General features: G+C 40.0%; 1 long non-coding RNA gene across 1 annotated transcript; it reads left to right on the top strand.

Annotated features, from left to right (window-relative positions):
- Window positions 1-819: 819 nt before the first annotated feature.
- LOC146679663 (uncharacterized) lies at window positions 820-4086 on the top strand. The gene is made up of 7 exons (XR_014918487.1): window positions 820-1074; window positions 1793-1832; window positions 1979-2025; window positions 2338-2382; window positions 3222-3251; window positions 3705-3773; window positions 3981-4086. It is a non-coding gene; the product is annotated as an uncharacterized LOC146679663 (long non-coding RNA).
- The last annotated feature ends 3593 nt before the right edge of the window (window positions 4087-7679 follow it).

Here is a 7679-nt window from a genome sequence, read left to right as displayed (position 1 = left end):
AATTAATTAGGGCAATTTCTTTAACCATAAAGAATAACTAAATCCTTCAGGACAATGTCACATCAATGCACTGAACTCACTATGTTATCCCTCTAACAGAGCCTCTACATGTTCTCACTGTAATTTCCCCCTCACGAATGAATTTTTGCTAGCACTAATTTGAATGTTGGGGGGAATCAAACGCATTTTACTCGCAGTACTCAAGCTGACTTACCTTTGCTTGAATGACGGCGTACTCACAACGTGGAGGCTTAAAAATAGCCAAATCTTGTACCCAGTCCTTGGTGAATTGGATGTGCGCCTCCAGAGATTTATAATTGCGAAATTGGTGCGCCGTGTATGCTCTGACTCCACAGACAAGGTATGAGAGTAGATCATGCTAAGTCAATAGCGGTTTGGTCTTCAGGGTTTCTACTCCACGGCTATATTTCATACGGGTCCACATTTCAACAATCAAGTACCGTCTCTTTGCATCTGGACAGAATCTGTCTCTATACCGTCATTTTCTTTTGAGCTACGTTTCAGAATGGTTCGTAGCAATCTTGTTTTGATTCGTGACCTGCCAAGATGGTGCTGCGCTCCCACAATGCATTGCGACATTACGTCAACTCCAAAGCCCTTTGCGTGCAGGAGTGTATGCGCATGCGCATTGCCACGGTGGTTTAAAAAATAAAGATATAATGAAAAGTAATTAATAAAAATTAAATATTTAAACATTCCCACAAATGTGCAATGAACGTGCAAAAACTCTCTTTAGTAGTTGTTGCTGTTTCTTTCTTTCTTTCTTCTTTTTTTTTTTTTTTTGAAAAATAACGACGTCTCTGAGGCGCGAAATCTGACAGCGAGAGGAACGGCCGGATACAGGAGACGGGAAGAAACAAGCCGATTATGTTCGCGTTAATTAAGTGGTTGGAAGATGTAAAATTCTCAATTCTGCCAACTGAACATATACGAGATTTTAATGAGGATGAATAATTAGCCGGCATGGAGGAAACGGACCTTTATTTCGTGGAGTGGCGACAAGAAGCCAAGGCGGGTGGCCAGTCTAAGAAGCCTCCATCATCAAGCTAGCAGGTGCCTTTTCCCATATAATATTACTTTATTCTCGTGTATTTGGAACGGAAGCGTAGAGCTGCCACCCAGGCAAAAGAGAAATATAAGTATATCACGTTATAACGTGAAAAGTTTATCGTTCTAACAATATACTATCATGTTTGAACAACATGTTTGAACAACATTGTACGAAAAATGTACATAATTATCACGTCCGTACAATATTGTGCGAACGTGACAATTATGTATATTATAATAATGTGATATTATATTATACCAGTGGTTCTTAACCTGGGTTCGATCGAACCCTAGGGGTTCGGTGAGTTGGTCTCAGGGGTTCGGCAGAGCCTCCGCTGTGACGTGCACGGCTCATTTTGTGCACCAGTAAAAAACATATCTACGTCTAATTTGAAAAAAAAAACACACTTTATTTTTCACTAAAGAGGGGTTCAATGAATGCGCATATGAAACTGGTGGGGTTCGGTACCTCCAACAAGGTTAAGAACCACTGTATTATACAAACATGAAAAGCATAATGTTAGAACAATAAACATTTCACGTCATAACGTGATACAGCTCTATTTTTCTTTTGCCTGGGTGGCAGCTCCATGCTTCCATAATTTGGTAATCAAAATATGTAACTTAATTAATTATATTGTGACGTACTTTTGCCTTTTCTTATTATTCTGCCTTCTCAATAACTATCAAAGCCTATTCACATTTAATTTGGCTTTCACAGAAATCCTACCTCTCCTTCTGGCTACAGAGTACTTACCAAGGTTAGAAACAAAGAACAGTTATGCTTTATTAATGTTCGCTAATTACAATGTTCCACATTTCCTTGCTTTTTAAGTCATTTTTAGGCTTTTTAGAGTTTTTGTTTTTTATTTTTTTTAGCAGTAATGTTTCTGCCTATTTATTTCAGCCCATGAAATCGAATGCAGATCTTCCTAATGTGAGATTTACATAAATGTAAGTAATTTTGTTTGTCATTGTCATTAATGTTGTTGCTGTTGTTGTTTTTGTGCAGTTTGCAATCATATAAACCTAGCAAGCATCAGTCAGCACAGTGACTAACCTAAACAGATTCTTGCTTTATTCACATATATTATATGTAATTATATATACCTGCACATTGTACCTAGGGTTGCAGCCACTTGGCCCCACCCCATTGTTGTGACAGCCCTGATTGTACTTATACACTGCATCTGAACAGGGAACAGTCTGCCACATTAATGTATTTTTAAGTGACTTGTTTGTAATACATGAATTTGTTTTTTACAGATGTCAAAGTCTCAACCTCATGCTGCCCTCCCCCATCCTCCTAAAGTAAGTATTTGTTGTTGTAGTTTTTTATGCGGTGTCTGTGTCACATGCTAATCATAATTATTGAAATAACTGTTTTCTAACAGATTTTCCAAAACACTAGTTAGGTTTGTTGTCATTCAGACCAGTACTACTGCTTAGACATTGTTTAGTGGTCATGCATGTTTGACAAGCTCGTTATGATACCAAAACAGTAGGCCTATCACAATAATCGATATATCGACTTAACACACAATACATGTACATGACCTCAATAATTGTTGATGATGTAATTTATCTGCCATTATATTTACAAAAATAAAATATAATGATAACAAAACAATAACATTAAATAACATTGTTTTCTATTTGTTAGAAAACTTACTATTTATTCAAGTTTTTAAGGTATCTAATATTTTGATTCCTAATTTCAATGATCTAAATACTTTAAGAATTAGATGTTGGTTTGTCAATTGAAAGTGTGTAGATCTTGCATTATTATGGTGTTATATTATGATTATACATTCAAAGACATAAAATGGTCTTAAAATGACAATGACATAACTTGTCGCAATTGTTTATGGGGCAATATACCGACCAACAAAAAGTCGCTATCGTAACAGGCCTTCAAAACACACAGTTTTATGATTGATAAATTCAAAAAATAAATACATTTAATTTCTCTGAGATTCTCTAATATTCAGTTACAGTTCACAACACAGCTACCCGTACATGCAGTATTATACTGTAAATATAAATCTCTGCATTTAGCATCCCACTAGAAGCGTCACAGTTACTGCCTCTTTTTTTTTTTTTTACAAATACCTGTACTATCACTAACACATTTACTGTTTTACTTTTAGCCTGTGGATACAAATGCAGATTTCCTTAATGTAAGTTGTGCATTTTAATTACATCATGTTATTTTTATTATTATTTATTTATTTATTTTATTTTACATTCAAATATTTCAAGCTTCTTGGTTAAAGAAGCTTGATTGCTAGTAGGTAAAGAATAGTTCACCTATAATTCATATTCCCAATTAATTTCTCACCTCTGATTGAATGCCTTTGTTTGTTTTCCTATAACAAAACATTTTTGCTGGATATATATGGTGAATTTATATGCATAGATACAGTCGTAGTGCTTGACACATGCAAACAGCAGTAGATGTACTAAAAAGGAAATAATTACAATCATGATGTTGATTGCTGATGTCAGTATATATATTTTAGAGGAATGTTTTGTTTTTCACCCAAAATAACTATATTGCTTCAGAAGAGATTTATTACCCTACCGGACTCTTATATATTGTTCTGTTTTTTGTTTGTTTTTGTTATTTTCAGGTTCAATGGTGCGTGTTCTTCTAATGGCCGCCTTCCCACTGGAGGTTTTGATCCACAGCAATTTAAAAGGTAATCAGCTTTGAAAGTCAGTTCAAATGGTTAGCTAATAGTACTTTAAAAAGCCTACAACTCTGTCACCAGTTTCTTTACCAAAAATTACCCATAAAAGTATCGCTCAATAGCATATAATTGTAGTTCAAATGTTTAGTTGTACAAATATCAAATTTTTGGAAATCTAAAACTAGTCAAACACTCAAATGTTCATGCTTTTTATAGGAGGACAGAGCAAAACGGACATCGGCGCAGAGTGAAGAACTGCCCTTGATAAGGACACTATGACAGCCATATATAGTAAGTGAAGACTTTCTGTGTATCTAAAATTGCATACACCACAAGTAACTTACTTTGCAACCATTAAAATAGGTTGTAAAGTAAGTTACCAATACAAATAGGTGATGATGCATTGTAGTGGTTGGTCTCAGACAAAGAAGGTCAACAGATTTATGAATGCTGGAAGGTAAGGAGAGACGACCAAAAGGGGTGTTAGCATTACTGTAATGTGAACTGGATAGACTTCCCATCTAGGAAAAAAAAAGAGGTAAAATTATGCGTAAAATATATCTGTATTAATATCTGTATCTGTATAAACAGAAATATCTGTTTGCTAAATGAAGCCAGCTAACATAAATCACATTTTTATTTTAACTCTGATAAAAGTAATAGAACTGTGACTTTTGTTTGTTACAGTGGGGGTAAGGAAGGGGTTTCCCAGCGTGTCCAGAAGGGCTTTGAGGATTGCCGTGAAAGCTGGGGGACTGAGACTGTGTGTGTATATATATATATATATATATATATATATATATATATATATATATATATATATATACACACATATATGTATATGTGTGTGTGTTTCTTTTAGAATGTTTAAGTATGTAATGAGAATAAACTTATAAAACGAATATTCCTTGCTTGATTGATATGCTATATGTATGTTTTAAACATCAAATAAAGATTTCTTTCAGATGTTACATGTGAATGTGTTTTCTTAGAAATATATGAAGGGTTAAATTTATATTTTTTTGAATGATTTTAAATACATTTAAATTGTATTTTGAAATATATTTTATTAATATTGTTACACCCCGGCCTAGGCAACCGGGGTGCAACGTAGAAAAACAAAGATAAGGAAAATAAAACCACGAAGGCTCTCCACCAAAATCCCAAAACGAAAACATCCCATGACGAAAGTATTAACAAACCCATTCACAACTATTTACAACAGACTATTTATTTACAACAAAACACCAAACTATTTACAACACGGGGGAGATCGCGACCATGACACACTGAAACACAAGGCTTAAATACATAGAAGGAGCAATCAGGGGATGGACCACAGGAGGGAAACACAGCTGGGGCAAATTAGAACTGACGAGACAGGGAAAAAGTAAACTGAACACACTAAGATAACACAGACTTTCAAAGTAAAGCAGGAAATACATAAGTCATGCAAAAACAAAACACTGACACACCGAAACGTAACATTTCCCCCTACCCAAAAATCAAACATGTAACCCCAAGTGAAAAGTTTGATTCAGACAAACGAAGGCTGAAACGAAGGCAGACGAAGCTGATGGAGGCTGGAGCGGTCCCACTGACCCTCCAGCAGACGACGAAGGCTGGAGCGGTCCCACGGACCCTCCAGCGACGACAAAGGCTGGGGCGGTCCCACGGACCCTCCCCCCAGCGAAGGCGGATGAAGGCAGACGAAGCTGATGGAGGCTGGAGCGGTCCCACGGACCCTCCAGCAGACGACGAAGGCTGGTGCGGTCCCCCGGACCCTCCAGCAGAGGCGGATGAAGGCTGGAGCGGTCCCTCGGACGCTCCAGCGAAGGCGGATGAGCAGCTCACTAGCTGCACACATGGACACGCAGCCCACCAGCTGCACACACGGACACGCAGCCCACCAGCTGCACACACGGACACGCAGCCCACCAGCTGCACACACGGACACGCAGCCCACCAGCTGCAGAAGGCTGGAGCGGTCCCTCGGATCCTCCAGCGAAGGCGGATGAAGGCTGGAGCGGTCCCTCGGATCCTCCAGCGAAGACAGACGAGCAGTTCACTAGCTGCACACATAGACACGCAGCCCACCAGCTGCACACACGGACACGAGATCCTGGTCCTCCTCAGCTGTGAGTTCTTCCTCTGTCATGAGAACCTCAGGGGGAGAACATGTGCTCACTCTCAGCTGCTTTAACAGGAAAGAAGCTCTTTTAGATCAAAGCTGAGAAACTGTTTGTAACAGCGAACTCTGTCACCTTTCTCTCCTCAGCCTGCTGCTGGACAGGCCCATGAAGCTCTGCTGTAAAGGCTTCCATGTCCCAGGCTTCACCTTTACCTGCTGACCAACGGGAGGCGTGGCCAAAACAGCGATGGGGAGTGGAGCAGCAGGTAGCAGAGGTGAGCCTCTTGTATGCAGCCTGTTATCTGTGGGACCAGGGAGGACGTGACAGCAGATGTTGCTGATTCAACATCTGTGTGACAGCTGGAGCAGCACAGTCTGCAGGAAACATCTGTGCATGTAGGAGACACCAAGGTTTACATGGTGGAAGCAGACGACTGACTCAAGCAGCCTCACATCACAGGCTGCTGGCTACAAGCACATGACCACAGTGACTGGTTTCACTGGTGTCTGTCCCAGTCTGTGGCAGAGATACAGGAAGTCACAGACAGCCTGCACACAGCGTTTCCTCTGGAGTGTGTTTCACACCCTGTTTGTGTTTCTCACTAACATGTTGTAGTTCTTCCTGCACACAGCAGCACTTTGATCATTTCTCCTGCTTTTCTTCCTTTTCTAGCTTTTATACACTGACAGTAACACAAAACTCCAAAGTCATCATTTGAGGAGCTTCTTAAGAGTTTCTGTGAGTTTAGTGAAGTCAGCCTCTCAACAATAAGTGTGTGTGTGTTGATTAGCTAATGTTCAGAGAGGACTGCACTGATGTAGCATCCAGGTGAGCAGCTTATGAGCCAACAGGGGAAATTTAGCTGTATTATTGTTGTTTAAATGTAATAATTTATGATTTCATGTTCCAATATTTCACTTTTCCCAACGTTTGTTATCATTTGGTCTGAAAACCATGACAAACAGCAGTGTTACAGTTGTTAGCATTAGCTGCTATAGAGCACTCAGTCCCTGTATTGGTGTTAGCGACATGAACATATCTGAGCTAACTGTGTGTTCCAGATGTGCAGCAAACCCAACTGTCCCTGTGGTTTCCTGCTGTAGACATTATCCCCATGATGCTGACGTCCTCTGGTGGGACGAGCTCACACGTTTATGGATTCAGATGCTAACTGGACCAGACTGGTGTCAACCTTTGTGCTATAGAAGCAAATCAAAGAAGAACCAGTTGAACCTGAGCTGTCTGTAGTGGTGACACCAACACCATGTCACCTGCACATGCTGACCCAGGGTCAGTGTTGAACCTATAAGCTGTGTCCTCACAGTTCAATATGTCCTCACTGCACAGGTCAATGACATCAGAGCTGTAATGTTGTTCCCGTCTCACTAAAACTTCTGGCATAAGGTGACTTTTCTGGGTGATTCCTACTCCAGGGTCACCAGTTTGAATCCCTCTGTTACTGCTGGGAACGTGCTGCTAAAGTGCCCTTGAGCAAGGCCACGTCCAGCTTCTGAAGCCAACCCTGGGCTCTGCTTGCTGGCAGTGACAGAGTAGATGAAACAGCTCAGTGGATGCTAACTCACAGCTAACAGCGCTCTGTCATGGATAAGTGAAATAAAGCTGACTGACCCACAGCTGCACACAAACACCTCCAACACCTACAGGTCAGCAGGTCCACTGCTGTCTCTGATGGGCCCAAACTTTGCTTGTTCAGCGTTTGCTGCTGCTGACTTTGAAAATCACACCAGACATGGAATCAAATATATCGACTCGGCTTAGACTA

The sequence above is a fragment of the Copadichromis virginalis genome, unplaced genomic scaffold (genome assembly GCF_057382275.1).
Source record: "Copadichromis virginalis isolate Kocher_CV1m ecotype Utaka unplaced genomic scaffold, C_Virginalis_male_GT1.1 unmapped_scaffold_1, whole genome shotgun sequence".
NCBI classification, from domain to species: Eukaryota; Metazoa; Chordata; class Actinopteri; order Cichliformes; family Cichlidae; genus Copadichromis; species Copadichromis virginalis.
This window is presented reverse-complemented; position numbering and strand designations above follow the sequence as displayed.